The 27,187-nt window shown below is 41.4% G+C and overlaps 1 protein-coding gene and 1 long non-coding RNA gene across 4 annotated transcripts in view; one reads left to right on the top strand and one right to left on the bottom strand.

Moving 5' to 3' along the window:
• Nucleotides 1-25,121, bottom strand: part of LOC125452472 (uncharacterized) — a 37,022-nt gene extending 11,901 nt beyond the window's left edge. For 2 of the 3 annotated variants that reach the window (XR_009445684.1, XR_009445685.1), the window contains exons 1-6: nucleotides 25,023-25,121; nucleotides 21,435-21,543; nucleotides 20,921-21,084; nucleotides 19,889-20,029; nucleotides 15,222-15,407; nucleotides 5,427-5,487 (exon numbers count right to left, since the gene is read on the bottom strand). This is a non-coding gene — a long non-coding RNA (uncharacterized LOC125452472). The remainder of the gene's footprint in view (nucleotides 1-5,426; nucleotides 5,488-15,221; nucleotides 15,408-19,888; nucleotides 20,030-20,920; nucleotides 21,085-21,434; nucleotides 21,544-25,022) is intronic. The other variant, XR_007247554.2, reaches the window with a different exon arrangement.
• nt5dc1 (5'-nucleotidase domain containing 1) overlaps nucleotides 1-27,187 on the top strand; it is a 514,716-nt gene that overhangs the window by 419,963 nt on the left and 67,566 nt on the right. The gene's annotated exons all lie outside the window — the stretch shown is intronic.

Raw genomic sequence — 27,187 nt, 5'->3', positions numbered from 1 at the left:
CAAGGTTGAATAGTTTGGGCCTCAATGGAGTTTTAGAAAAATAAGAGCTGATGTCATTGTCTCTTGAGACATAGAGGATTCGGAAGGGACTTGAGAGGTTAAATGCTGCGAGGATGTTTCGCCTCATGGGAGAGTCTCAGAGGACATAGTTTCAGAATTAAGGGGCCTTAATTTAAGATGGAGATAAAGAATTTCATGGTTTCAGAGGATTGAGAGTCTTTGAAACTCCTTACCACAGAGCTGTGCGGGCAGAACCCTTGTGTATATTTAAGACTGAGAAAGATAGGTTCTTGGTCAGTAGTGGAATCAAGGGTGATAAGGAAAGGGCAGGAAAGTGAATGTGAGGAATGTCAGATCGCCCATGTTTCTATTGAATGGCAGAGCAGGCTTCAGGAGCTGAACAGCCTACTCCTGGTGTTATTTCTTACAGTCTTATAGGCATTGACTTATCAAAAACAGCTGTAATAAATGGGAGCTACTTAATTTTTGATATCTTTATTCAATATTACTGTAGTTATTGTTTGGTAGCATGATTTGATTTGGATGTGAGAATTTGCTTTTAATTATCTATGGAGCTCAGCGTTCTAATTATTTGAAATGTGCCACGTAATTAGTTAAAGGGCTGCCGCTGTTTTCTTAAACAAATTTCATACCAACAATGTCGCTTGTACCATAGTGTTCTGCACAAAAATCGTTCGTTTTCTTCAGTTACTTCAGTGTACTCCCAAGCATGTTATTGAAATCGTAAAAATACAAAATGTCTTTAAGTTATTTGCTCATCGCATCTATGAATGAATGTGAAATACATATTATGCAACTAACCTGCCTATATGTTTATAATACCACCAGATGGCCAGAATGTAAAAATATCTCCAATTCTGTTCTATACATGCCTGTTAAATTTACTATAATACCTTTGGGTATAAAGTTCCAAATTATTGTTGCCGTTTCAAGGAATATAATTGTTACGTCAATGGCCACATTCTAACTTGGAAGCATGACCATTTTAAATCTTGCACTTTATCAGTGAATCACAGTCCTGATATCCATTCTGCAGTAATTAGCAATTAGCGGAAATAATACTGCAGGCAAATGCCAGCATAATTTCTGAATTCTGTGTTGACATTATTCTTAAAATTTGGCACCTAGATTCCACCTAGTATTCCAACTGATTTCTAAGTAGTATCTTATAAGAGATTGTCATAACCTTGCTGCTCTTGTACTGTATGCTGCTAATAATGAAGCCTGAATGTATGCTTTATTAACTGCTCTATGTATCTGACTTGCCTTCTTTAGTGACTTATGCACATACACAGTCAGGTCTCTTGTGTTCTTGCATCAGCAGTCTGCCCCACTTTGACCATTTCTATTATTTTTGTTACTTCAAAACCTCCAGCAAATTTTACTAAGAATTTCTCTTCAAAATTCTATGATAACTCTTCTGAATCAATCTATAATTTTCCATGTCATTACCAATTCTATCCCTGCATAAATGTTTCTAGAAGTTTCTTCACCACTGAATTTACATTGATCTGTAATGGCTGGGCCAATGTTTACCTTTTTGAACTAAGTGAAATGTTTGCAATTCTCCAATCCACTGGCACCAGCTGCAAGTCCAGGGAAGATTGAAGGATGATTGACAGTGCCTTTACAATTCCCGCTCTCAATTCATTCAACATTCTTGGATACATCTTAACTGGTGTTGGTGTCTTATGAACTTTAAGTTCCAACGACTTATCCAATACCCCCTCATCAATATTAAACTCTTCTAGTGACTGAGTTTTCTCATCTGTCACCATGGGTTTTTCTAATGTTTCCTGTGCAGGGGGAGATCTCATGTAATGGCTGCTACTGCAGTAATTGGCCTAGCTCTAATTTCTAGTAAACAAACATAAAGGAAGGGTCACACGACTCATTGGCTAAAAAGATTGAGGTAATTGATTGACATAGTTTAAGTATCAGTCCCAAAAAGTAAGGTATAGTAATAGGGATCCATGGGAAGCAAGGTAGAGAGGGTCTAAGATACATGCCTCTGAGCTGAAGATAGGAGTTGCCCAACATTAGCCTAAGATAAGAACACGAACTGTTGCCGTCACAGACCGTGAACCATCGGCAACAAATACTCCACCACCTCAAACCGTAAGGGTCGCCTACTCCCTTCTAAGGAACGGTTTCATCTCAGGGAAGTGCTGTCAGCTGTCACAGATTGTGCATTTCTTTTCTTTGTCCTAATTAGACAATGCATCATATCTAAAACTGCTATTTCTTAACAAACTGAATAAATTATCTGTAAATTCCTTACATTCAACTGCTTCTATTCAGTAATTGTGGTCAGGTGCCTTTCAACATCCACATATTAATCCAAGTCATCCTGCAGCAATATCTTTGCAATACCCATCAGATTTTACTTATTTATTTCAACTGCATCTTCTTTCTCCATTCATCTGTTTTGTTCTGAAAGCTATGTGCATTTCAACGATAGTGCCTTTAGTTTTATCCTTTTATTCTTCATGTAACATCTCACCATATCTGTTGATTTATTAACTACTTAAGCTTTGTTATGTCTGTTTATCATTTTTATTCATTCAAGGGATGAGGGTATCGCTGGCTAGGCCGTTATTTATTGCCCACCCAAAGGACAGATAAGAACATAGAACACAGAAAAGTACAGCACAGTACAGGGCCTTCGGCCCACAATGTTGTGCCGTGGAATAATCCTAATCCAAAAATAAAATAATCTAACCTACATTCCCCTCAATTCACCGCTGTCTATGTGCGTGCCCGGCAGTTGCTTAAATGTCACTAATTACTCCGCTTCCACGACTACCACTGGTAATCTATTCCATGCGCTCACAACTCTCCGGGTGAAGAACCTCCCTCTGATGTCTCCTCTATACCTTCCTCCTAACACCTTAAAACTATGACCCCTCGTGGCAGAGTCAATCCTGCCCTGGGGAATAGTCTCTAGCTATCAACTCTATCCATGCCTCTCATTACCTTGTGCACCTCGATCAGGTCACCTCTCTTCCTCCTTCTCTCCAGCGAGAAAAGTCCGAGCTCAGTCAACCTCTCCTCGTAAGACAAGCCCTCCAGTCCAGGCAGCATCCTGGTAAACCTCCTTTGCACCCTCTCCAAAGCCTCCACACCTTTCCTATAATAGGGCGACCAGAACTGGACACAATATTCCAAGTGTGGTCCCACCAGGGTTTTGTAGAGCTGCAGCTTAAGCTCACAGCTCTTAAACTCGATCCCCCTGTTAATGAAAGACAAAACACCATATGCTTTCTTAACAACGTTATCCATTTGGGTGGCAACTTTGAGGGAGCTATGCACTTGAACACCAAGATCCCACTGTTCCTCCACACTGCCGAGAATCCTGCCTTTAATCCTATATTCAGCATTTAAGTTCGACCTTCCAAAATGCATCACTTCGCATTTATCCAGGTTGAACTCCATCTGCCATTTCTCAGCCCAGCTCTGCATACTGTCGATGTCTCGCTGAAGCCTGCGATAGCCCTCAATACTATCAATGGCACCTCCAACCTTTGTGTCATCAGCAAACATACTAACCCACCCCTCAACCTCCTCATCCAAGTCATTTATAAAAACTACAAAGAGCAGAGGCCCAAGAACAGAGCCCTGTGGGACACCACTCAGCACTGACCTCCAGGCAGAATACTTACCATCTACAACCACTCTCTGCCTCCTGTCAGTCAACCAATTCTGAATCCAGACAGCCAAATCACCCTGTATCCCACACCTCCTGACTTTAACTCTTCCACATGGCAGGCTCATTCATAATCAAATTGCTTTAGGTCTGGAGTCACACATAGGCCAGGCCAGGTAAGGATGGCAGTTTCTTTCATTAAGGACAATAATAAACTAGGTAACAAAGTGTAGAGTTGGATGAACACAGCAGGCGAGGCAGCATCACAAGAGCAGGAAAGCTGACGTTTCAGGTCTGGACCCCTCTTCAGAAAAATAATTTTTTTTTATTGACAATCAGCAATGGCTTCACAGTCATCATAAGGCTATGAATTTCAGATTTTGCTTTTAGTTTGAATTCAAATTCCACTAGTAGCCATGGCAAGATTCAAACCTGGGTCCTCAGAATGTCACTTGCATTGCTGGATTAGTAGTGTAGTGATAATACCACTAGGCCATTGCCTGCGCTGTAGGTAGGGCCTCACCTTGCAAATTATATCAATGATTTAGATGAGGGAAATGAAGGCATGGGCGGCTAAATTCATAGATGACATAAAACTATGTAGGAATGTATGTTGTAAAAAAGTTACAGATGGATAGAGATAGATTTCGTCCAATGCTCAAACTATCAGATCGAGTATCATGTGAGAAAATATGAAATTGTTCACTTTGGCAGAATGAAAGATAAATGTTACTTAAATGGGGAATGACTTTAGAATGCTGAGGTGTGGAGGGATGTTCTAGTGAGTTGCAAAGCGTTTTATTTGCAGATGAAGCAGATAATCAAGAAAGTGAACAGGGTGCTTTCCTTTGTGATAAGGTGAATTGAACATCAAAGTAAAGTTGTTGCGCTTCAGTTATCCAGTTTTGCAATTTTGGTCACCCTGGAGGCTGTTCAGAGGGAATTTACTGGAGTGTTACCTGGAACGAGTGCGTTGTCTCATGTGCACTTGAGTTTAGGAAAGTGAGAATTGACATGATTGAAAAGTCTTTACAAAGTGGAGGTGGAAAGGATGATTCTTCTTGAGGGTGAGCCTGGAATTTGGGACACTGCTTAAAAATTAAGGATCACTGCTACATGACAGGAATTAGGAGAGTTTTGATTCTCCAAAAGGGTGTGGGACTTTGGAACTCTCCACTTCAGAAGACATTGGAAATGGTGTAATTGATGATGGATAGATGCTTGTAAGATGAGGGAATTAGTGATTCTCGGGAGTTATGGATTGTGGAATTTGAAATACAAACACATTAGCCATGTCCTTAATAAATGGTGCAGCACAAGAGGGGCCAAATCGTCCATTTCCATTTTTACTTTTGTATGTTTCTGTATAAGCCTACCAAGTCTGTCATGCCCATTCTTCCTTACCTACTTGAACTCTAGGACTCTTTCTGTTCTATGTGGAATTTAACAACTTTACCAAAATAGCTAAGGTAACCCAAATAGTCCCCATTAACTATTCAAGTGTGATATTCCTTCATTCATTTCGATCATACGTAATGCTGGTATGTCTGACTCCATACCAAAAACAACTTTCAGAAAACAGTAGAGCTTTAGAATCATAAATCTCCCAGAAGAGTCTCTGGACTATCCTATAGGAGTGCTAATGTTTACTAACTGAACTACTTTTTTGGCAAAGTGAGGTCCTGGAGATTTTATTAGATTAAAGGCACTTCATTCGTGCAAACAGTTTCTGATCCTAAAAATATAACCATGATCTTACATTCGTATAATAGATTTGATGAATCCAAACAGTTTCAGACACTTAAGGCTTCCAATCTTGCCTGTCGAAAAAACAAAAAAGATGAAGGATAGACTTTTATTACAATTGTGAAGGAGAGGTTTTTTTTCAAATGAGTTTGTGTTTGTCAAGTTTCGCTGCGCAGAGTGATTTACATTAAAAAACTCAAAGGAGAGATTGTTCATATACAGAGCTTATGGAGAGGCCGACACATTGAAGGATCTGGAGAGAGTTTTATTTTTATCCAGAGACTGAAAGCTGAATGTTGGATTATTTGAAGATGAATAATTTTGTTGTTTGTTCAGCTAAGTGTCTGATTCCTTTTTAATATGTTTTTCTAGCTTTTGCATGCTTAATATTAATTCTGTTGTTCAGGTAAGGTAATTTATTTTTATACGTAAGGTTGCTATCAAGCGCTTTTTAGAATTAATGTTAATGAGGGCATGTAAGAGACACAGAGTGTGATGACGAGTAGATTTAGAGAAGTGATTACACAGCAGGGTCAATGAGATAGATGAGTGACTGTCAGGAAAAAGTCAGAAGATAGTTTAAAAGTGTTCTGTGGCTATTCCTTTCTTAAATAAATGTGCTGTTTTGGGTACTGTTGAAGGAATCAGTCTCTCAAAGGAAAATAGAAGAGGTAGACAGATCATGGTGGATTAAGAATGAATCTTACATTAAATACAGTTTGTCAATATTTAAAACAATAATTGTTTTGGGGAACTCTCCTGTCAGGGGAACAGTTGTGAGATTCTGTGGCAATAAGCATGAATCTAGGATAGGATATTGCTTTCTTGATGTAAGGGTTAAGGACTTCTTGGCATTTGAAGCGCATTGTCAAACATAAGAGTGAGAAGCCGGGAGTTGGTGTACACAATGGTAGGAATGATGTATTTAAGGAAATGGGAATTAAGGCTTTGCAGAGTGAACATAAGAGATTAGGTAGGAGGTTAAAAAACAGAACATCGAAAGTAGTTATCTCAGGTTTACTTCTGGTACCAAGTTTTAATGAGGGAAGGAATAAAAGGATAGATGAGAAAAATCAATGACTGAAGAAATAATGAAATACACAGGGATTCAGTATCTTGGATCGTTGGGATCTCTTCTGAGACACACAAGGTGCCTTTCACCTGAACTTGAAAGGTACCGATATCCTAGCAGGGAGATTTGCTAGTTCTGTTTCAGGATCCTGTAAACTTTCAGGCGTTGTGTGTGTGGTGTTTCCTGAGTGAAAATAGTAAAAAGATGAGAGATCAAGGTGTAGAGCTGGATGAACACAGCAGGCCAAGCAGCATCAAAGGAGCAGGAAAGCTGACGTTTCGGGCCTGGAACCTCCTTCAGAAATGGGGGAGGGGAAGGGGGTTCTGAAATAAATTGGGAGAGGGGGGGAGGCGGATACAAGATGGATTAAGGAGAAGGTAGGTGGAGAAGTGACAGACAGGTCAAAGAGGTGGGGATGGAGCCGTTAAAGGTGAGTGTAGATGGGAAGTTAGGTAGGGAGGAGATAGGTCAGTCCAGAGAGGACGGACAGGTCAAGGGGGCAGGAGGAGGCTAGTAGGTAGGAGATGGGGGTGGCGCTTGAGGTGGGAGGAGGGGATAGGTGAGAGGAAGAACAGATTAGAGAGACGGGGTCAAGCTGCGCTAGTTTTGGGATGCGGAAGGGGGCAGGGAGAATTTGAAGCTTGTGTGAAGCCCACATTGATACCATTGGGCTGCAGCGTTCCCAAGCGAAATATGAGGTGCTGTTCCTGCAACCTTCAGGTGCCATCATTTTGGCACTGCAGGAGGCCCATGATGGACATGTTGTCTGAGGAATGGGAGGAGGAGTTGAAATGGTTCACAACTGGGAGGTGCAGTTGTTTAGTGCGAACCAAGCATAGGTGTTCTGCAAAGCAGCCCCCAAGCCTCCAACTGGTTTCCCCGATGTAGAGGCAGCCACATCTGGAACAGCAGATACAGTATACCACATGAGCAGATGTGCAAGTGAACATCTGCTTGATGTGGAAAATCGTCTTGAGGCCTGGGATGAGGATGAGGGAGGTGTAGAGGCAGGTGTGGCACATTCTGCGGTTGCAGGGAAAAGTGCCGGGTGTGGTCGGCCTGGAGGAGAGTGTGGAGCAGACAAGGAAGTCCCAGAGAGAGTGGTCCCTGCAGAAAGCAGATAAGAGTGGGGGGTAAAAAATGTCTTTGGTGGGGTTGAATTGCAGATGGCGTAAGTGTCGGAGGATGATGCATTGGATCTGGAAGTTGGTGGGGTGGTACGTGAGGACGAGGGCGATTCTGTTTTGGTTGTTATTGCAGGGACGGAGTGTGAAGGATGAGTTGCAGGAAATGCAGGAGACATGGTCAAGGGCATTTTCAACCACTGAGGGGGAGAAATTGCTGTCCTTGGAAAACAACAACATCTGAGATGATAAAATGTGAGGCTGGATGAACACAGCAGGCCCAGCAGCATCTCAGGAGCACAAAAGCTGACGTTTCGGGCCTAGACCCTTCATCTCTGAGATGCCCTGGAGTGGAATGCCTTATCCTGGGAGCAGATGCGATGGAGCCGAAGGAATTGAGAATAGGGGATGGCATTTTTGCAGGAAGGTAGGTGGGAGGAGGTGTATTCTAGGTAGCTGTGGGAGTCGGTGGCCTTGAAATGGATATTGGTTTCCAGGTGGTTGCTAGAGATAGAGACAGAGAGGCCCAGGAAGGAGACAGAGGTATCAGGGATGGTTCAGGTGAACTTAAGGTTGGAGTAGAAGGTGTTGGTGAAGTGGATGAACTGTTCGAGCTCCTTGTTTATTTATTTCAGAACCCGCTTCCCCTCCCCCATTTCTGAAGAAGGGTCTAGGCCCAAAATGTCAGATTTCCTGCTCCTCTGATGCTGCTTGGCCTGCTGTGTTCATCCAGCTCTACACCTTGTTATCTCAGATTTTCCAGCATCTGCAGTTCCTACTATCCTTGTAAAAAGATGAGGAGGGTTCTGAATTAGAAAAGAGCAAATCAGAGAATGAAGCAACCCTGAAGAATTAAACTGCATTTATTTCAATGCAAGAGGTCTTAAAGTTAAAGCTGATGAACACAGGGCATGTATGGGGACGTGGGACAGGAATGTCAAGGCTATTACAGAAAAGTGGCTGAGAGAAGGATGCTGTCAGCTCAATGTTCTGAGTTTCAGATGTTATGGGAAGGATAAAAGATGCAAAAGTGGAGGGGGAGTGGCATTTTTGAAGCAGGAAAACCTTACAGAAGATATTTGATGGATTTTTTGGTTAAAATCTATGGGTTGAAATTAGAATTGAGAAAGGGATGATGACATTGATGGATTGTGCTATTCCCACCCCCTCCCCCCAACAGTCCGAGAGAAATTGAGAAGCACATACGTAGAGAGATCTCAAATATACCTAAAAATAATAATGTTGTGATAGTCGGCGATTTTAACTTTGCAAACATTGACTGGGATTGCTATAGTGTTGAAAGTTTGGGTGGAGAAGAATTTTTTAAATGTGTTCAAGAAAATTTTGTGATAGTTGGCGATTTTAACTTTGCAAACATTGACTGGGATTGCTATAGTGTTGAAAGTTTGGGTGGAGCAGAATTTTTTAAATGTGTTCAAGAAAATTTTCTATATCAATATGCAGACATTCCTACTAAAGAAGGAGCAAATTATGACTATCTCTTGGGAAATTAGGCAGGTTAAGTAACTGTGGTAAAAGTGGGGGGGACACTTCGGGTCTAGTGAGCATAATTCTATTAGTTTCAAAATGATTATGGAAAGGGTTAAGCCTTCCAATAAAGTTCAAACTTTTAATTGGAGGAAGGCAAAGTTTGATGGTATGAGGCAAGAACTTTCAAAAGTTGAATGGACTGGACGTTTGCAGGTAAAAAATGCACCTGACAAGTGGGAACCTTTCCAGAGTGTGATAACAAGAGTTCAGAGGCATTCTGCTCCTGCTGGAGTGAAGGGTAAGGCTGGTAAGACTAGAGAACAGTGGATGAACAAAGATATTAAGGTTCTAGTCAAGAATAAAGAAGAATCATTTATTAGGTATAGACAACTGGAATGAACTGAATCTCTTGAAGAGTGTAGAGGGATTCTTAAGAACGAAATCAGCAACGCAAAGAGGATATATGAGATAGACTTGGTAGATATGGTTAAAGACGATCCAAAAAGATTCTACAAATACAGTAAGATCAAGAGAGCAACTAGAGTGAGAGTGGGACCCCTTAAAGATTGTCAGGGTCACCTTAATGTTGAACCTCAGGAGATGGGAGAGATATTAAATGATATTTTTAGGTCAGTTTTTACTGTTGAAAAAGAAATGGAGGCTAAAGAACACAGCAGGCCAAGCAGCATCTCAGGAGCACAAAAGCTGTCGTTTCGGGCCTAGACCCTTCATCAGAGAGGGGGATGGGGTGAGGGTTCTGGAATAAATAGGGAGAGGGGGGAGGCAGACCAAAGATGGAGAGAAAAGAAGATAGGTGAAGAGGAGAGTATAGGTGGGGAGGTAGGGAGGGGATAGGTCAGTCCAGGGAAGATGGACAGGTCAAGGAGGTGGGATGAGGTTAGTAGGTAGGAAATGGAGGTGTGGCTTGAGGTGGGAGGAAGGAATGGGTGAGAGGAAGAACAGGTTAGGGAGGCAGAGACAGGCTGGGCTGGTTTTGGGATGCAGTGGGTGGAGGGGATGAGCTGGGCTGGTTGTGATATGCCGTGGGGGGAGGGGACGAACTGGGCTGGTTTTGAGATGCAGTGGGGGAAGGGGAGATTTTGAAGCTGGTGAAGTCCACATTGATACTAAAACAGTTTGCACCACAGAAAAGGAAGTGCTTAGAAAACGTAAAGGGAGATAAATCTCCAGGATCTGATCAAGTGTATGCTAGGATGTTGTGGGAAGTTAGGGAGGAAATTGCAGGGGCCCCCAGCAGAAATATTTGTATCATCTATAAGCACTGGTGACTGTAGGTCACCTAATGTGCCATTGTTTAAGATAGGCTGTAAGGAGAAGCCTAAAAACTATATACCTGAGAGTCTGACATTGGTGGTAGGGATGTTGTTGGATGTGAGTCTGGTAGATAGAATTTTAATGTACTTAGGCAAAGATTGATTAGGGATAGTCAGCGTGATTTTGTGCAAGGAAAGTCGTGTCTCGTAAACTTGATTGAGTTTTTTAATGAAGTAACCAGAATGATTAATGAGGGCAGAGTGATAGACGTTGTTAATTTGAATTGTATAAAACCTTTGTATCAGAGATAATGGGAATTGCAGATGCTGGAGAATCCGAGATAACAAAGTGTGGAGCTGGATGAGCGCAGTAGGCCAAGCAGTATCTTAGGAGCTCAAAAGCTGACGTTTCATCAGAAAAGGGGGGGGGGGGTGGGGAGAGGGGGGGAGGTAGATCGAAGATAGATAAAGGAGAAGGTAGGTGGAGAGGAGACAGGCAAATTAAAGGGGCAAGGATGGAGCCTGTAGAGGTGAATATAGGTGGGGAGGTAGGAAGGGGACAAGTCAGTCCGGGGAGGACAGACAAGTCAAGGGGGCGGGATGAGGTTAGTAGGTAGGAAATGGAGGTCCGACTTGAGGTGGAAGGAGGGGATAGGTGAGAGGAAGAACAGGTTAGGGAGGCGGGGATGAGCTGGGCTGGTTTTGGGATGCTGTTGCGGGGGGATGGTGCGAGGGGAGATTTTGAAGCTTGTGAAATCCACATTGATAACATTGGGCTGCAGGGTTCCCAAGTGGAATATGAGTTGCTGTTCCTGCAACCTTCGGGTCGCATCATTATGGCACTGTAGGAGGTCCAGGATGGACATGTCGTCTAAGGAATGTGAGGGGGAGTTGAAATGGGTCGTGACTGGGAGGTGCAGTTGTTTATTGCGAACCGAGCGTAGGTGTTCTGCAAAGCGGTCCCCAAGCCTCCACTTGGTTTCCCCGATGTCGAGGAGGCCACCACGGGTACAATGAATACAGTATACCACATTGGCAGATGTGCAGGTGAACATCTGCTCGATGTGAAAAGTCATCTTGGGGCCTGGGATAGGGGTGAGGGAGGAGGTATGGGGGCAGGTGTAGCACTCCCTGTGGTTGCAGGGGAAAGTGCTGGGTGTGGTGGGGTTGGAGGAGAGTGTGGAACGGACAAGGGAGTCCCGGAGAGAGTCTCTCCGGAAAGTAGACAAGGGTGGGGAGGGATAAATGTCTTTGATGATGGTGTCAGATTGTTGTTGGTGTAAGTGTCGGAGGATGATGCATTGGATCCGGAGGTTTGTGTGGTGGTATGAGAGGACGAGGGTTATTCTCTTTTGGTGTTATTGCGGGGACGGTGTGTGAGGGATGAGTTGCGGGAAATGCGGGAGACACAGTCGAGGGCATTCTCGACCACTGCGGGGGGAACGCTGCGGTCCTTGACGAACGAGGACAGCTGAGTTGTATGGGAGTGGTATGCCTCATCCTGGGAGCAGAGGTGAAAGATTTGGGAACAGGGGATGGAATTTTTGCAAGATGGTGGATGGGAGGAGGTGTATTCTAGGTAGCGGTGGGAGTCGGTGGACTTGAAATGGATGTTGCTTTCTAAGTGGTTGCCTGAGATGGAGACAGAAAGGTCCAGGAAGGTGAGGGATGTGTTGGAGATGGTCAAAATCTCCCCTCTCCCCACTGCATTCCAAAACCAGCCCAGCTCATCCCTGACTCCCTAACCTGTTCTTCCCCTCACCTATCCCCCCCTCCCACCTGAAGCCACACCTCCATTCCCTACCTACTAACCTCATCCCGCCCCCTTGACCTGTCCGTCCTCCCTGGACTGACCTATCCCCTCCCTACCTCCCCATCTACACTCACCTCGGCAGGCTCCATCCCCGCCCCTGTAACTCGTCTGTCTCCTCTCCACCTATCTTCTCTATCCATCTTCAATCCACCTCCCCCTCTCTCCCTATTTATTTCAGAATCGTCTCCCTATCCCCCTTTTCTGATGAAGGGTCTTGGGCCGCAACGACAGCTTTTGTGCTCCTGAGATACTTCTTGGCCTGCTGTGTTCACCCAGCTCCACACTTTGTTTTCTCTTTATAAAACCTTTGACAAGTTTTTGCATGGTAGACTAATAAATTAAGTTAGATCACTTTGGATTTGGGATGAGCTTGCCAATTAATTGAGAAATTGGCTGTATGGTAAGAGATGGAGGATGGTGGTAGAAGGCTGTTTTTCGGACTGGAAGCCTGTAGCCAGCAGTGTTCCACAGTGATCGGTACTGCATCCATTTTTGTTTGTCATTTATACAAATGATTTGAATGAGAATGTAAGAGGCATGGTTAGTGAGTTTGCAGATGACACCAAAATTGCTAGGATAGGGAATAGTGAAGAAGGTTACCTAAGATTATGAAGAGATTTTAATCAATTGGGTCTATGGGCTTAGGAATGGCAAATGGAGTTTAATTTGGATAAATGCGAGGTGTTGCATTTTGATAGTATAAATGAGTATAGGACATATACAATTATTGGTAGGGCCCTGGACAGTGTTGTAGAACAGAGAAGCCTAGGGGTTAGGGTATGCAATTCAGATAGACAGGGAGGGCTTAAAAAGCTATTTAGATGCTTGCCTGCATTGCTCACACCTTTGAGTATAGGAGTTGGGCCATCATGTTGAGGTTGTACAGGACATTGATGAGGCCTTTTCTGGAGTACTGTGTGCAGTTCTGGTCGCTGTGTTATAGGAAGAATGTTGTAAAACTGGAGACGGTTCAGACAAGATTTACCAGGAAGTTGTCAGGAATGGAGGGTTTGAGATATAAAAATAGACTGAAAGCGCTGCGACTTTTTTCACTTGAATGTAGGAGGGTGACGGATGACCTTATTGATGTTTATAAAATTATGAGAGGCACGGATAAGGTGAATGACAAGGCTTTTCCCAAGGGTGAGGAGTTCAAAACTAGGGAGCGTATTTTTAAAACGAGAGGAGAAGCATTTAAAAAGGATGTGGAGGGCAACTTTTTTGCACAGAGAATGGTTTGTGTGTGGAATGGACTCCCAGAGAAAGTGGTAGATGCAGGTACAGTTACAATGTTTAAAAGACATTTGGACAGGGTTATGAATAGGAAATGTTTGGAGGACTACAGACTGAGTGTAGGCAGTTGGGACTTGTTTAGCTTGGGAACATGGTGGGCAAGGACTGATTGGACCAAAGGGTCTGTTTCCATGAGTTTGAGTCGATAACATAACTAAACTCCGTTGAATTGAATCTGAAGCATTTCAAAAAATTCTGAAGATTTAATAATGCATTATATCTTTGGAAGCTTGTAGTTAGTTTCTAATCAATCAATTTTTAGTAGATTATCAAGACTTCAAAATGTCCTTTACGATATATGTATAGGTATGTAGGAGTTAAGTATGTAAATGTGTAAAGTAGTCCAAAATGTTTCTACCAAAGTATAGTTTGTAACCACAACTAATATATTTGCAGGAATGAATGAAGAAGATGTCATTATAAGATGGTCTATTATTTCTATGGGTCATTAAACATAAATGTTTACTAAGTATATATTCAGTTAAGTTGGCAATTGTATGAGGAAATAGTCTTTTAAAACAAAATTACAATAACTGTGGACTGTGATCAGTTAAGATGGAACACCTACAGAAATGCCTTCTATTATCATAAACAAAATGTTGGTTTAATTTGTGCCATCTGGCAGGCTTTATTATCAGGCTAGCTGGAAACAGCAAAGTAGAGAGGAATTTCAGGAATACTGGAATGGATTCAAATGAGGTGGGAGAAGTGAAATTTGAATAGCTTTTATTTATGTACAAGCCAGAGATTGGGTAAAATCATCAATTCACCTTAAAGATAGAATTCACGCCTAGCTTGACAAAGATATTTATCTTGTAAGAACAAGTTACATTTGTCTTGCAACGTAAACTCCACGTTGTAATTTTTATCATATTAAGTTGTTTGAAACACATGGTATACAGGTTTTACGGTAATGGTAATAATGAATTCCAGTCTGATGAAATTGAATGTGTTTTGTCAGGTATTGATGTGCACTATTTAGTATGGACCTTTTAAGTCTCTTTGTGGCTATAACTCAGTAATGATTTGAGTTAAGATATCAGATTTTTTTTTATGAAAAGATGTGACATCCTGCTGCAATTTCCCTTGAACTTTTTTTTGGTATGTGGTGTTTAAAATTAAATGCAATGACTTAGAATTTGTTAAAGAATTTTATGTCATAATATAGCTTATATTTCAGTCCAGATGTATATATGTTACAGACTTATGAAATATATTTCTAAAGGATTAGTGGTATGGAAGGACCAGAAGTGTGCCTCACTACTATCTTCACCACATGGTATAACTGAGGAGAATTTACCGGGTTTCTACCAGGCCTTATGAAAGATTGAGCAGAGAAACTATTTGTTCACCAATTTGGATTGTACTTTCTGCTTACCCTCATGCACTTCGGACATATTTTAAATTGTAAAAGGAATTTTGAAATAAGAGGTTTCCGTGCTAATTTGTGTTGCCTTTGCCTTGAGCTGTTTATGCCTCATCTTAATACTTAGATAAACCAATGAATAATTTTAATGCTATTTCAACTGATCTATGTTTCCATTCCCTGTTTTTAATTTCTTTTTGCTGTGTGTTTTATTTATGCCCGCCTAACCTGTCTTCCTATTATATAACAATAACACATTTTCAGATTGAATTTCCCTAAAGTAGCCTCACCTGTCAGAAGTGTTAGTTGGAAAATTGCTTTTGCATTATTTAAATTATTTAAATCGCACAGAAACAATATCACGTTTCTACCTACCTCCAGTTCCAAAGAAGAGTCATATTTGACTCAAAAAGTCAACTGTTTTTCTTTCCACTGATACTTCCAGAGCCAATCCAACATTTCTGTTTTATTTAAGAGAGAAAACTTTGGCTGACATTCTTGAATTCCTGATTGAGACTCTGCCATGAATGCACTGATAATTTGCCCAACATTATCAATGAGCTGCAATAAAATATAGAAAACCATTGCATGAAAACAAAGCAAAGCCCATTTAAACTGCTGGGAATATGAGTAAAAATGAATGGCTGCAGACAAAACATTAGATAAATTATACATTCATTCCAAGTAAAAAATTGTTTTCTTTCAGTAGTTCAATGAATTTCGTCTTTGCGCTTTTTTTTTACATTTCTATAAGCCTGTGGGAAATGTGCATGCCCTTTGGTAGTGCTTGCTAGAAGGTTTGTTATTGTAGTAAACACAATATTCCTTAGTCCTTGAGGAAATAGAAAATTGTAAACTGTTCCTGTAGCTTATCTGTAATTTTGTCTTCTGTCAGTTTGACTGCTTTATCGTAAATGTTGGAGTACAGTTATAGAAGAGAATTGGAGACTTTTTTTCCCATTGAGAAAGAAAAGGGAACAGGGATTTCTTTTGCTGTAAAAAAGATGCTTTGTAAGCTAAATATAAAGAAGAAAGAACTGTGAATGCTGTAATTTAGGAACAAAAACAAAGTTGCTGGAAAAGCCCAGCATCTGCGAAGGTAAAAACAGAGTTAACATTTCGGGTCCAGTGGCCCTTCCTCGGAACTTTGCCAAAGCTGTTTGTGTCGCAGTCACCAAGATGATTTTTATGAATCACCAATGGAGATGGAAAGCAACGTTTATGTTGCATGGCAGGAAAGTGCCATTTGATTGGCAAGTGGTCTCTAACTGGGAGATTGCTACTGTGGAGCATTCACCATTTGACTGATAGTTAACTGCTGAGCTTTGTTTAACGTTTAATTCGGGCAAGTTGACTGATTTGTCAAGAAATTACTAAAGAAATGAACCAGATAATGGCTTTCACCTACTGTGTTCAGTTGATACAGCTGCATCGTGTACACATGTTTTTTCTATGGTATCTGTGGCTTTGAGAATAATCAAGTACATCACATTGTCCCCTCACAAACCCTATAAATCTTTTCCTTTACATGGATAGTACTCAGGTTCTGTACTACCAAATGACTGTATCTGTTGTCATAATGGTTTTCTTCAGATGGTGCTTCTGTAATCTATCTTGTTCACTTAAATAGAAGATGGGATCTTGGCTCAACAACTTCTCCAAAAAACAGCAACTAAGTTAGTGCAGTACTCCTCGGAATTCAAGTAGAATATCAGTTTAGATTTTGTGCTCATGTTCCTAGACTAAGGTTTGAACCCGCAGTTTAATGACTCGGAGATAAGTGTATTATCTATTGATCCATGACTAATTCTGCATACTGAAATACCGAATTTGACATAATTAGTTAACTTGGAATACAGAACCTTTAGACTGAGGTTCAAAGTTACTGATGTGCAATCGAACAAGTTTTATTTTCTGACACTAGCAAAAATCTTTAATTTGTTCATAGATTATAATTACCTTAAGTAAAGTAACTACCATGATAATCAGCAATATGTCATTGACTAATACAGTGCCTCACACAGTCATGTGAATTTTCTTGGCATATTGCTCATCCACACTCCGCATGAAAAATCAATACCGCATGACATTTCACAGTCTCCCTGCCTAGCTTTGCCTTGCCCTTCTGTGCCTTACTCCTCAGCCAGAGATGCCAGACTCACAGCTGTGACACCATCCTGTTTAATACAGACATGAAGATAGGAAGTTTGTCAGGGTTGTCTGCAACCCTAAGCCAAGTTAAGAGGGCTAACCTATACTTGGGTATTGGCGCAGTAAATCGACGGCAATCTCCAGTAGCAGCCTAGGGCTTGGACATGGTCACTTAGCCATTCAGGGCAGTCAGTGTCATTATCATTATCATTATCCCCTTCATTTAAGGGCTAAGGAGCCAGTGTCAGTCTACTTGACTCTTTCTGCCCTATTGTGGGTTGTTTTCCTTCTGGAATGTGAGAGAGGGACAGATACTAAGGGAGAGGAAAGTGGATGGTGCAGCTGTTCCTTGTGGTGCTGGTCAGGAGGTGTCCTGAGTAAGTGAGCAGGCAGTGCAGGCAGCATGCAAGGTTAGTGGTATCGGGTAGTGGGATGGGTGGCAGCAAGTGAGGGTAAAGGTTGCAGGTATTAGTGAGAGTGATGGAGCATGAACCTTGGTGGGAGGTGGGTACATTGGCAGAGCAGAGAAAGTCATTGACTTCTTCTACATTGTTGTACATTCCTCCAGATGGCTGAGACTGCACTGACCCAATTTGTAACCTGGAATAGGGTGGTGTATTCTGGTGTGGTGGATTCATCTGCTGGCCCTAGGGATTGCAGATGTCCCACCTCTGCATCACCTTGTCCAGCAGGACCTCCAAGTCCCTGAAATCCCTGCCCACAAGAGAGACTAATTATGTCTCCAGCAAAAGGGCGGCGCGCTGGCTTAGTGTTTAGCACTGCAGCCTCACAGCGCCAGGGACCCGGGTTCGATTCCAGCCTCGGGCAACTGTCTGTGCGGAGTTTGCACATTCTCCCCGTATCTGCATGGGTTTCCTCCGGGTGCTCCGGTTTCCTCCCACAGCCCAAAAATGTGCAGGCTAGGTGGATTGGCCATGCTAAATTGCCTGTAGTGTTCAGGCGTGTGTGGATTATAGCAGGATGGGTCTGGGTGGGATGCTCCAAGGGGCAATGTGGACTTTTTGGGCCCAAGGGCCTGTTTCCACACTGTAGGGAATCTAATCTAATCTTAAAAAAAGCAGAAATTGCTGGAAAATCTCAGCAGTAAGGCAAGATGATAAAAATGCTGCTTTAAACTGAGGAAACTATGAAAGAAGATGTTTGCAGTTTGAAAGCAAGTCACCGGAGCGCATTAAGAGTAGGAAAAATGATGTTGTCCTTTGAAGCAGTGAGAGAGAACCTGGACAAATCAGTGTAACCTGTTCAGGGGAATTCTGACCAGAGATAGCCTTTGCATTTCTTTTTCAACTACCACCAATTGTTATGGGTTGAGGAGTGGCCCGAACTGGTACTATCAAATTGCATTTGCCTGACTTTTTCTTTGTTCTCCCATAATATTTATGTCATGTCTGTCTTTGAATGTTTGCCTATCTGTGTGAATGTGAAGTTTTAAAAAGCACTACACAATTCAGCTTGTCGTCTTTTTGCCACTGGTTAAAAACAGTTTGATAACAAACAGTTTTTTTTTCTTGTTAATGAAAAAACCTAGTGTGCATAATCTTTTAACCTGAAATCGACAGTATAGGAGAATCTGGAGATACAGGGATTTCTTCAAATATTCACATTTGTGATGTCTCGGGAAATGGCTAAGTTTGATAACACACTATCCCTAGTGAGTTATAACAGGTGTCAGTAGCTTACTAATTTGAGGTCATGTATAAATATGGTTTCTTTAGGTTACAGCTTCACCAAAGGCTCATAAATGCATGACACCCATAGTTTGCACCAAATCTTACTTATGGTCATGGATTGTCTAACTGTAAAAAGCTGCAATCAAATTTAATGTACAAGTTAAAGTTTGTGTGATGTCTTGAGGACCAACCAGTAACTCTGTTAGATTTAAACTAACTGTTACTGTATGGTATATAAACTGAAGTGGAAGTTATCTTTGTTTGCATATGAGAGGGTGAGGCATATGCACTTTGAGTATTCTTCAATAAGCAGGCATTTGTTAGGGGCAATCATCCAATTCTTGAATAAAGACTTCCTTGACAGGAACCTCTCAAAATTTGGACATATGCCAATTGAATTGGTGAACATTTGTTGACAGAATATTTCCAGTTAATCTAGGTTCTGCTCGAGTTGTGAAGTTTGTTGTTACTCATTTCAATGTGGATAACATAACAAGCCAGTATTTACTACCTACTACTAACTGCTATTGAGGAGGCTACCTCTCGAGTTGCTGCATTCAATGTGATGTCGGTAGACCCACAGAGCTGTTACGGAGGGAATGTGATGATTTCAACCCAGCAACTGTGAAAGAACAGTGCTACCGTTCCAAGTCAGGGCAGTGTGTGACTTGGAAAGAAATACAGAGCTAGTGATGTTCCTATTCACCTACTGACCTTTTCCTTCTGGGAGATAGATGTTGCGGGTTTGGAGGTTGCTCTCAAAGGAGCCCTGGCCAGTTGCAGACGGTGCACACTATTTCCAGTTAGCACCAGCGTTGGAAGGTGTGATTGTTTATGCTGGAAGATGGGTTGCTGAACAACCAGTTGCTTTGTCCAGGACAGTGTCAAGCTTCTTGCATGTTGTTGCAGCTGCACTCATCCAGACAAATGGAGAATGTTCCATCATGCTCCGAACTTCTGTCTCATAAATGGTAGATTAGTTGGGCATGTAGAATGTGAGTTAACCACTTCAAAATTTTCCAGCCTCTGATCTGCTGTTCTAACCGCAGTATTTATAAGTTTACATTCAGTTTCTGTCCTGTAGAAACTGCCCCCACAGGATATTGATGGCATAGATGTTGAATGCCGGGGAGATAGTCAGATTCTGTCTAGGAGATGGTCATTGCCTGACACATGACACCAGTGTAGCTTGCCACTTACCAGCCCAAGCCAAAATGTTGTCAGGTCTTTCTGGATGTACAGACTTCATCTTGACTTTTTGATTTGCACGAACTGAGCATTGCCATTAAGCGTATATCACAACTTCTAACATTGTGCTGGAGGAAGGTCTTGGACACCTTCCTGAGGAACAAAGGAAAAAGGAGCAAGTGTAAGTCAACCCCTTTGGTGTGCCATTCAATTTATCATACCTGATCTTCTACCTCAACATCATTTTCCTATGCTGTTCCCCTGTATCTTTTGTATCTCGATATCTATTGTTTATTCGGACTTACTGAACAACTGAGCCTCCACCACCCACTGGTGTAGAGAATTCCAAAGATTTTCTACCCTCTAACTAAAGAGATTCCTCTAAATGTCATTCCTAAATGACCTATATCTTTGAGACGGCGTCTTACGGTTCCATGTGTCTCACCCAGGGGGAATGAGAGAACATCTGCAGTGCAGCACTGATGTCCTGCTGCTGAGGAGATTTGCCTCCAACAACTACAGCCAACTTCCTTCATACTTAATATGAATTTAACCAATGGAGAGTTTTCTCCTGGATTTTCAATTACTTGAATATTTGCTCGTGTTCCTTGATGCCATTCTCATTTAAATGATGTCTTGATGGCAATGGCAGTAATAAGCCCAGGAGCTGATTGCCCTAAGCAAAACACAAATTGAGCGTCTCTGTTACTGGTCAGCGAGTGCCACTTGGTAGCACTGTCGACAAACAGTTCTTCGTCACTTTGCTGATGATTAAGAGGGGGCAAATTGGGCACTTTTTGGGCTTTTGATTTGTCCTGCTTTTGTTACCAGGACATAGTTGGGCGCCTTTCTGCATTGTCAGTTATTGTTAGCGTTGCAGCTGCACTGGAACAGCTTAACTAGCAGTGCATTTCATGCTTCAGGTGTTCCTGTGTCAATACGTTTTTACATTAGTTTCATTCGCTGTACTTCACATCACCATTGTACAAAAAAAATGTCATGTCACGTAATATAATGGCAGGATTGCGTAAACATCCAACCCACCTTTTACTGAAGAATGTAATGTTCTCTTCACACTTCGGTTAACAATCTCATCAATCTTTGCAAGCAGTTGCAGATTCTGAGGTATAATTTCTTTAATTTTACAAAGCAATAGTCAACTTGGTTCCTTTGCTTCTGCTGTGAAGTGATCTCAGATTGGTGAGAAGCTCAATGATGAAATAACCAGATTGGAAAATGTTATTGCCTTTCATTTTTACATTCATTGACCATTTTTTACATTCATTCAACACGTGTAAGCCCGAAACAATGAAGAGAACAAATGGGATTAACATATGTAATTGAAAATATTGGAGCACTGGTTTGGAATTCATACGAAAATGTAATCATCTAAATAACTCAAGTTTAAACCAACTCCAACCACTGTAGTAAACATAATAGTAAGTCATAACTTCATATGTTGATTCACAATAAGAAGGTTTATCATTATTATGGAAGCTTCCTTCTCATTCCAGAAGGAAAAGAGAACAGCATGAATCATTGCTTCATATAAACATACCTTCTGTCATTCATAGAATGCCACTGATGGCAGCCAGAAAAAATGTTTAATCTGCTGCCCTTCCCTCCTGCCTGAAGGAGAATCAATCCAATTTCACAAATGTAGGGCTCTGTTTGAAATGAAAGTAATGAATCTTAGTAAATGTTAAAAATCTTCAGTTAAAAATCCATTGGCAACATGTACTTTAAAAATCTAGAATTATAGTTTTTATTTTCTGTACAGTGTATGAAATAGAATGTGCTTTTAAGGATGATCCTTTAGAAGGAAGATAATTCTTTGCAGTGTCCTGTGTGACAATCTGGTTTTTTTTTTTGAAGAGAGGTTATAAGGGCAGAGGTGAAAAACTGGCAACTGAAGATGGCTTAAGTAAACAGCTTAGGAGGCCGTGGGTTTTTTTAAGAAAAAACAACCTGAATGGCATGGCCAGCTCTCTCAGACCAGCCTTTCTAGTTTTTGTTCTGGCTTCAGCAGCAGAAACTGTTTGGCATCTCAGAAAACTTGGAAGCTTGAATGATTCTGTCTCGAATCTCTCAATGTTTCTTTACTCCTGGATTGAAGAACTGCATGAAAGAATGTGTCTGAATTCCCCTTTTTGCCAAGGGGTGTGATAATGAGATGTTAGTATATTGTCACAGTTAATTAACAGTAGGCACATGATGGTACGTTGCCTCGTTAGCGCTAGAGACAAGGATGTCTCAGAGCGGCTACATAACATTCTGAAGGGGAGGGTGAACAGCCAGTGGTCGTGGTACACATCAGTGCAAACAACGTAGGTTTAAAAAAAGGATGAGGTCCTAAAGGCAGAATACAGGGAGCTAGAAAGAAAGTTGAGACATCAGACCTTAAAGGTAGTGATCTCAGGATTACTACCGGTGCCATGTGCCAGTCAGAGGAGAAATAACAGGATATATCAGAAGAACATGTGGCTGTAAAGGTGGTGTGGGGGGAGGGTTTCAGATTCTTGGGGTATTGGGGCCAGTTCTGGGAGAGGTGGGACCTGTAAAAATTGGATGGGTTACACCTGGGCAGGACTGGGGCTGATGTCCTAGTGGGGAATGTTTACTACAGTGGTTGGAGTTGGTTTAAACTAATATACGAAGGGATGGAACCTAAGGAAAGTATCAGAGAAGAAGGCAGCAAGGACAAAAACAGAAGCTAGAAAAGGGAGTAAGAAAATTGATAGACTGAGAAACCAAGGACAAAATTCAAACAGGACTATTGAGAAAATTGAGGAGCAGACAAACACTGTTAAAACGACAAGCTTTAAGGCTTTGTGCTTTCATGTGTGTAGCATCTGCAGTAAAGTGGATGAACTAATTACACAGATAGATGTAAATGGGTATGATATAATTGGGATATGGAGACATGCCTGCAGGGTGACAGGGATGGGAACTGAATGTCCCAGGGTATTCAGTATTTAGGAAGGACAGGCAAAAAGGAAAAGGTGGCGGAGTGGCATTGCTGGTTAAAGAGGAAATTATGACAATAGTGAGAAAGGATATTAGCTGTGACAATGTGGAGTCTGCATAGGTAGAGTTGAGAAATACCAAGGGGCAAAAAGCATTAGTGGGTGTCATATATAGACCTCAAACTGCAGTGGTGATGTCAAGAATGACATTAAACAGGAAATTAGAAATGCATGTGATAAGGAAATATCTGTGATCGTGGGTGATTTCAATATGCACATAGACTGGGCAAATCAAATTAACCACAAAGCTGTAGAGGAGGAATTCCCAGATTGTATACAGGGTGGTTTTCTTGACCAAACTGCATATTAAATGGATGTGTTCATGAATTTAGGATGTGGGAGGGGCGTGGTTTTGTTGTGATATTTATGATTTCAGGTGAATTAAAAATCTATGCAAATTTCTGGATTTTGTAAACTATTTTATATATTTGGTCAATAAATTTGACCGTGATTACAAATGACAGGATGTCAACAGAACATTTGGTCAGAAGAACAAAAGACAGTTTATTCTCTAAATGGAGAGACACTTAAGAGTGACCAGAAACACAAGTTACTGGAAAAAAACTCAGCAGATCTGGCAGCATCTCTGAAAAAAACATCAGAGTTAACATTTTGGGTCTGATGACTCTTCCTCAGAACTGTTCTTTCAGGTTTTAGACACTTAAGAGTGCCTCAGTTCAGAAGCATCTGGGTCTGTGCGAGAATTGCAGAAAACTAACACGCAGGTACAGCAGATAATAAGGAAGACAAATGGAATTTTGGCATTTATGCTGAAGGAATAGAGTATAAGAGTAGGGAAGTGTTGCTGCAACTGTACGAGGCATTAATGAGACTGCAATTCTGAGGAAGGGTCACCAGACACGAAACAGTAACTCTGATTTTTTTTCTTCACAGATGCTGCCAGACCTGCTGAGCTTTTCCAGCAACTTCTGTTTTTGTTATTAATGAGACTGCACCTGATGATCTCATCACTTGAAGAGCGTTGTAATTGAGACAGTTCAGAGGAAGTTAACTAGGTTGATTCCAGAGAGAAGGGGTTTGAGTTATGAAGAGATATTGAGCAGTTAAGACTGACATTCTCTGCATTTTAGAAGAGTGAAAAGAGATGTAATTGAGGTATATAAGATGCTAACGGGATTGACAAAGTGGATGTGGAAAGGATGTGTTCTCATGTGGGGAAATCTGGCATGAGAGATCATAGTTTTAGGACAAGGGATAACCAATTTAAAATAGAGATGAGAAGAAATTTCTTCTTGTGAGTCAGTGGCATTCACTATTCCAAAGTGTGATGGATGTTGGGGCATTGAGTAAATTTGACGAGGAGATGGACAGATTTTTAATTAGTAATGGGTTGAAGAGGAAAGGAAAGCAGGCAGAAAAGTGAAGTTGAGACCCAATTGCGATGAGCCATGACCGTATCAGTGGCAAAGCAGGGTCAAGGGGCTGAATTGCCTACTCCTGCCTCTAGTTCTTGCATTGTTATAACAAAATAAGAATGGGCTTCTTGATTTACCTCTCTTATTTCTTTGAAGAAGTGACAAAGCAGATTGGTTTTATTGAGATCACTGCTGCTTCTAATTTACATTGATGAGTTGCATTCAAAAACTTGATGCAATCTAGTTAAATTTCAGGAGACACTAAACTTCATAGAATTCCTACAGCATGAAAATAGGCCATTGGAACCATTGAGTCTATACTGACCCTTGGAAAGATTCCTCACCCAGAGCCCCCCCCCCCCCCCATCTACCCTGTCTCAATAACCCTGCATCTCCCATGACTAATTCACCTAACTGGCACATCTTTGGGCTGTGGGAAGAAACCAGAGTACCCAGAGGAAACCCACTCAGACATGGAGAGAACATGCAAACTCCACACAGACAGTCGCCCGAGTGTGGCATTGAGCCTGAGTCCCTGGCACTGTTAGGCAGCAATGCTTACCACTGAGCCACTGTGCTGCCCAACTTGAAGAAGCAATAAAATCGGATATTACAAGATGAGCTAAACCAGATATGTGAACATGCCAAATAATAAAAGATGAAATTTAATACACCAATGTACCGTGTTAAAACAGGAAGTTATAATAGTTTCTAATCACATTACCATTAATCTGCCATCCATACCTCTACACTTGCTCCCCAGGAAGGTTAGTGGGAGATTGGAGATTCCTTCACCAAGAAAATTTCTCTCCTTCGCTGCCTTTACATTTCACTTAGTCTTTTATGATGACGATAAACTCTTTGCTTCTATGTATTTATCTCTTTTGCTGTGCCTCCCCCTCATGACATCAAATGTCATGTGTTCAAGGTTAGAATCTGAGTCTCATGGGTGTAAATGATTAACATTATCCGTTTCAAAACTGCAGATGTACGTGGTTAATTGGCTTCCAAGTTGTTCATTGCACAATAATAGACTAGAATAGGGAAAAGAGGAAGACATTTCACAGTGTCTTGAGTACTATATTCTCAATCGATAACAAACTCAGAGACGGTGGACAAAAACAGAGGTTGCTGGAAGACTCAGCAAGTCTGGCAGCATCTGTGAAGAGAAAAATCAGAGTTAACATTTCAGGCCCAGTGACCCTCAGAAACGGTGGAGACATTGCGAAAATCCGATTATGGGCATTTCTAATTGGATGTTGGGCCTCATTTTAAGGAGATTGGCACATAAGAGTAGGGAAGTCTTACGGCATCTGTATAAGGTGCTGGTGACATCACATCTGTAGTGCTGTGAGCTGTTTTGGGAGAACCTAGGACCAGAGGACATAGTTTCAGAATAAAGAGGTACTACTTTAAGACTGAGATGAGAAGGAATTTCTTTTTTCAAAGGATTGTGAATATTTTGAACTCCATGCCTCAGAGAGTTGTGGGTGCAGAGTCCTTCTGTATATTTAAGGCTGAGATAGGTAGAATTTTGATCAATGGGGAAATCAAGGGTTTATCAGGAAAGGACAGGAAATTGGATATGCAGAGTGTTGCATTAGCCATGATCCTGTTGAATGCCAGAGAAAACTTCGAACGGCTGTTGCTTTTCCGTACAGTGTTATGATGCAATGTAAGTTTCAATCAGTAATGTAGAGGACTATCTCAAAGGAATGATCGTAGTGTAACTAAATCCAGCGTAATATAGAGAAGAAAAAGTTGATGGTAAGGATTTTAGAATTGCAGAATGTTTTTTCTCGTAGTGCTGAAACATTTTTGATTTTGAAGTTGGTTCATCACTACATATTGAGAAAAACTGAGTAGATTAAGCCCTCTCACTGGCCTCTAGCACTTGGCAGGAACACAGTCAAAGATAGGGCTGGAACAGTCTAGTCCTCAGTCAGCAATCCCCACTGTCTTTGAGTGTAGGCCTGAGCTAGAAATAGGGAAGCAAAGAATATCCCTTTAACAAATATAGTTTCTTTGCACAATATAATTTTATCTAACCGTCAATATGTGGCTTGGATTAATCTTCAGCATTCTTGAACTTTTCACAATTCTGATTACTTTGAACGACATCAGAAAGTTGTGATAATGTTCTGACAAATTGCATTGTCGATATTGTAGCACATGTATGCTGCATGTCAGGAACAGTGATGTTAAACAGCTGTTGTCATCTGCTTATTTTTAACCTCTTCCCCCTTTGCCAGTATTTATGATGTGTTTGACCTGCAGCTGAACCTTGGTGTCAGAATAAAGAATGTAGATATTCATTCACTAGTCAAAGTGCATGGAAAAAATGACAAACAGCCTTGCACAATTTAGTACATTTTGGCTTTTTTAAAATGTATTCCACAGGTTGATTAAGAAATTAAATTTTGAATTGATGTACTGTTGTCGCACCTTTTTTCAGTCCAATACACCGATCCAGTGCAAACCAAAGAACATCATCATGCTACTGTAAAAGACCCCAGTTAAGCCCCAAATAGAACACTGGCCCAGATATTCCAACGGTCAGACAGTCATGGAGCAGCACGGACTGACATTGCACATTGGGATCCTGGCAATTCAAGTTACAGCTAACTCCGTGGGAAATTACCTAGGAAATTGAAGATTCTGATGGACAGTTCCACTCTGTCCGGAACTCTCTGAAAAAGACCTTGACATCAGAGAATTCAGAGCATTCCACTACCATTAAGTTATAGTTGCCCAGGAAAAGTTTGACAAATAAAAGCATAGCTATGGCAGACAATTAAGCCAACCTACCTCTACCACTTCCCCCTACTCCACCATGCGAACTGTCCAACCAATTACACCTCCTCCAAACCCTTATGCTCTGATATTTCCCTGAAAGCCCCTCCCCTCTG

Source organism: Stegostoma tigrinum, chromosome 4 (genome assembly GCF_030684315.1).
Source record: "Stegostoma tigrinum isolate sSteTig4 chromosome 4, sSteTig4.hap1, whole genome shotgun sequence".
In the NCBI taxonomy this organism is placed as follows: Eukaryota; Metazoa; Chordata; class Chondrichthyes; order Orectolobiformes; family Stegostomatidae; genus Stegostoma; species Stegostoma tigrinum.
Note: the sequence above shows the minus strand (reverse complement) of the source record. Positions and strands in the feature narration are given on the sequence as shown.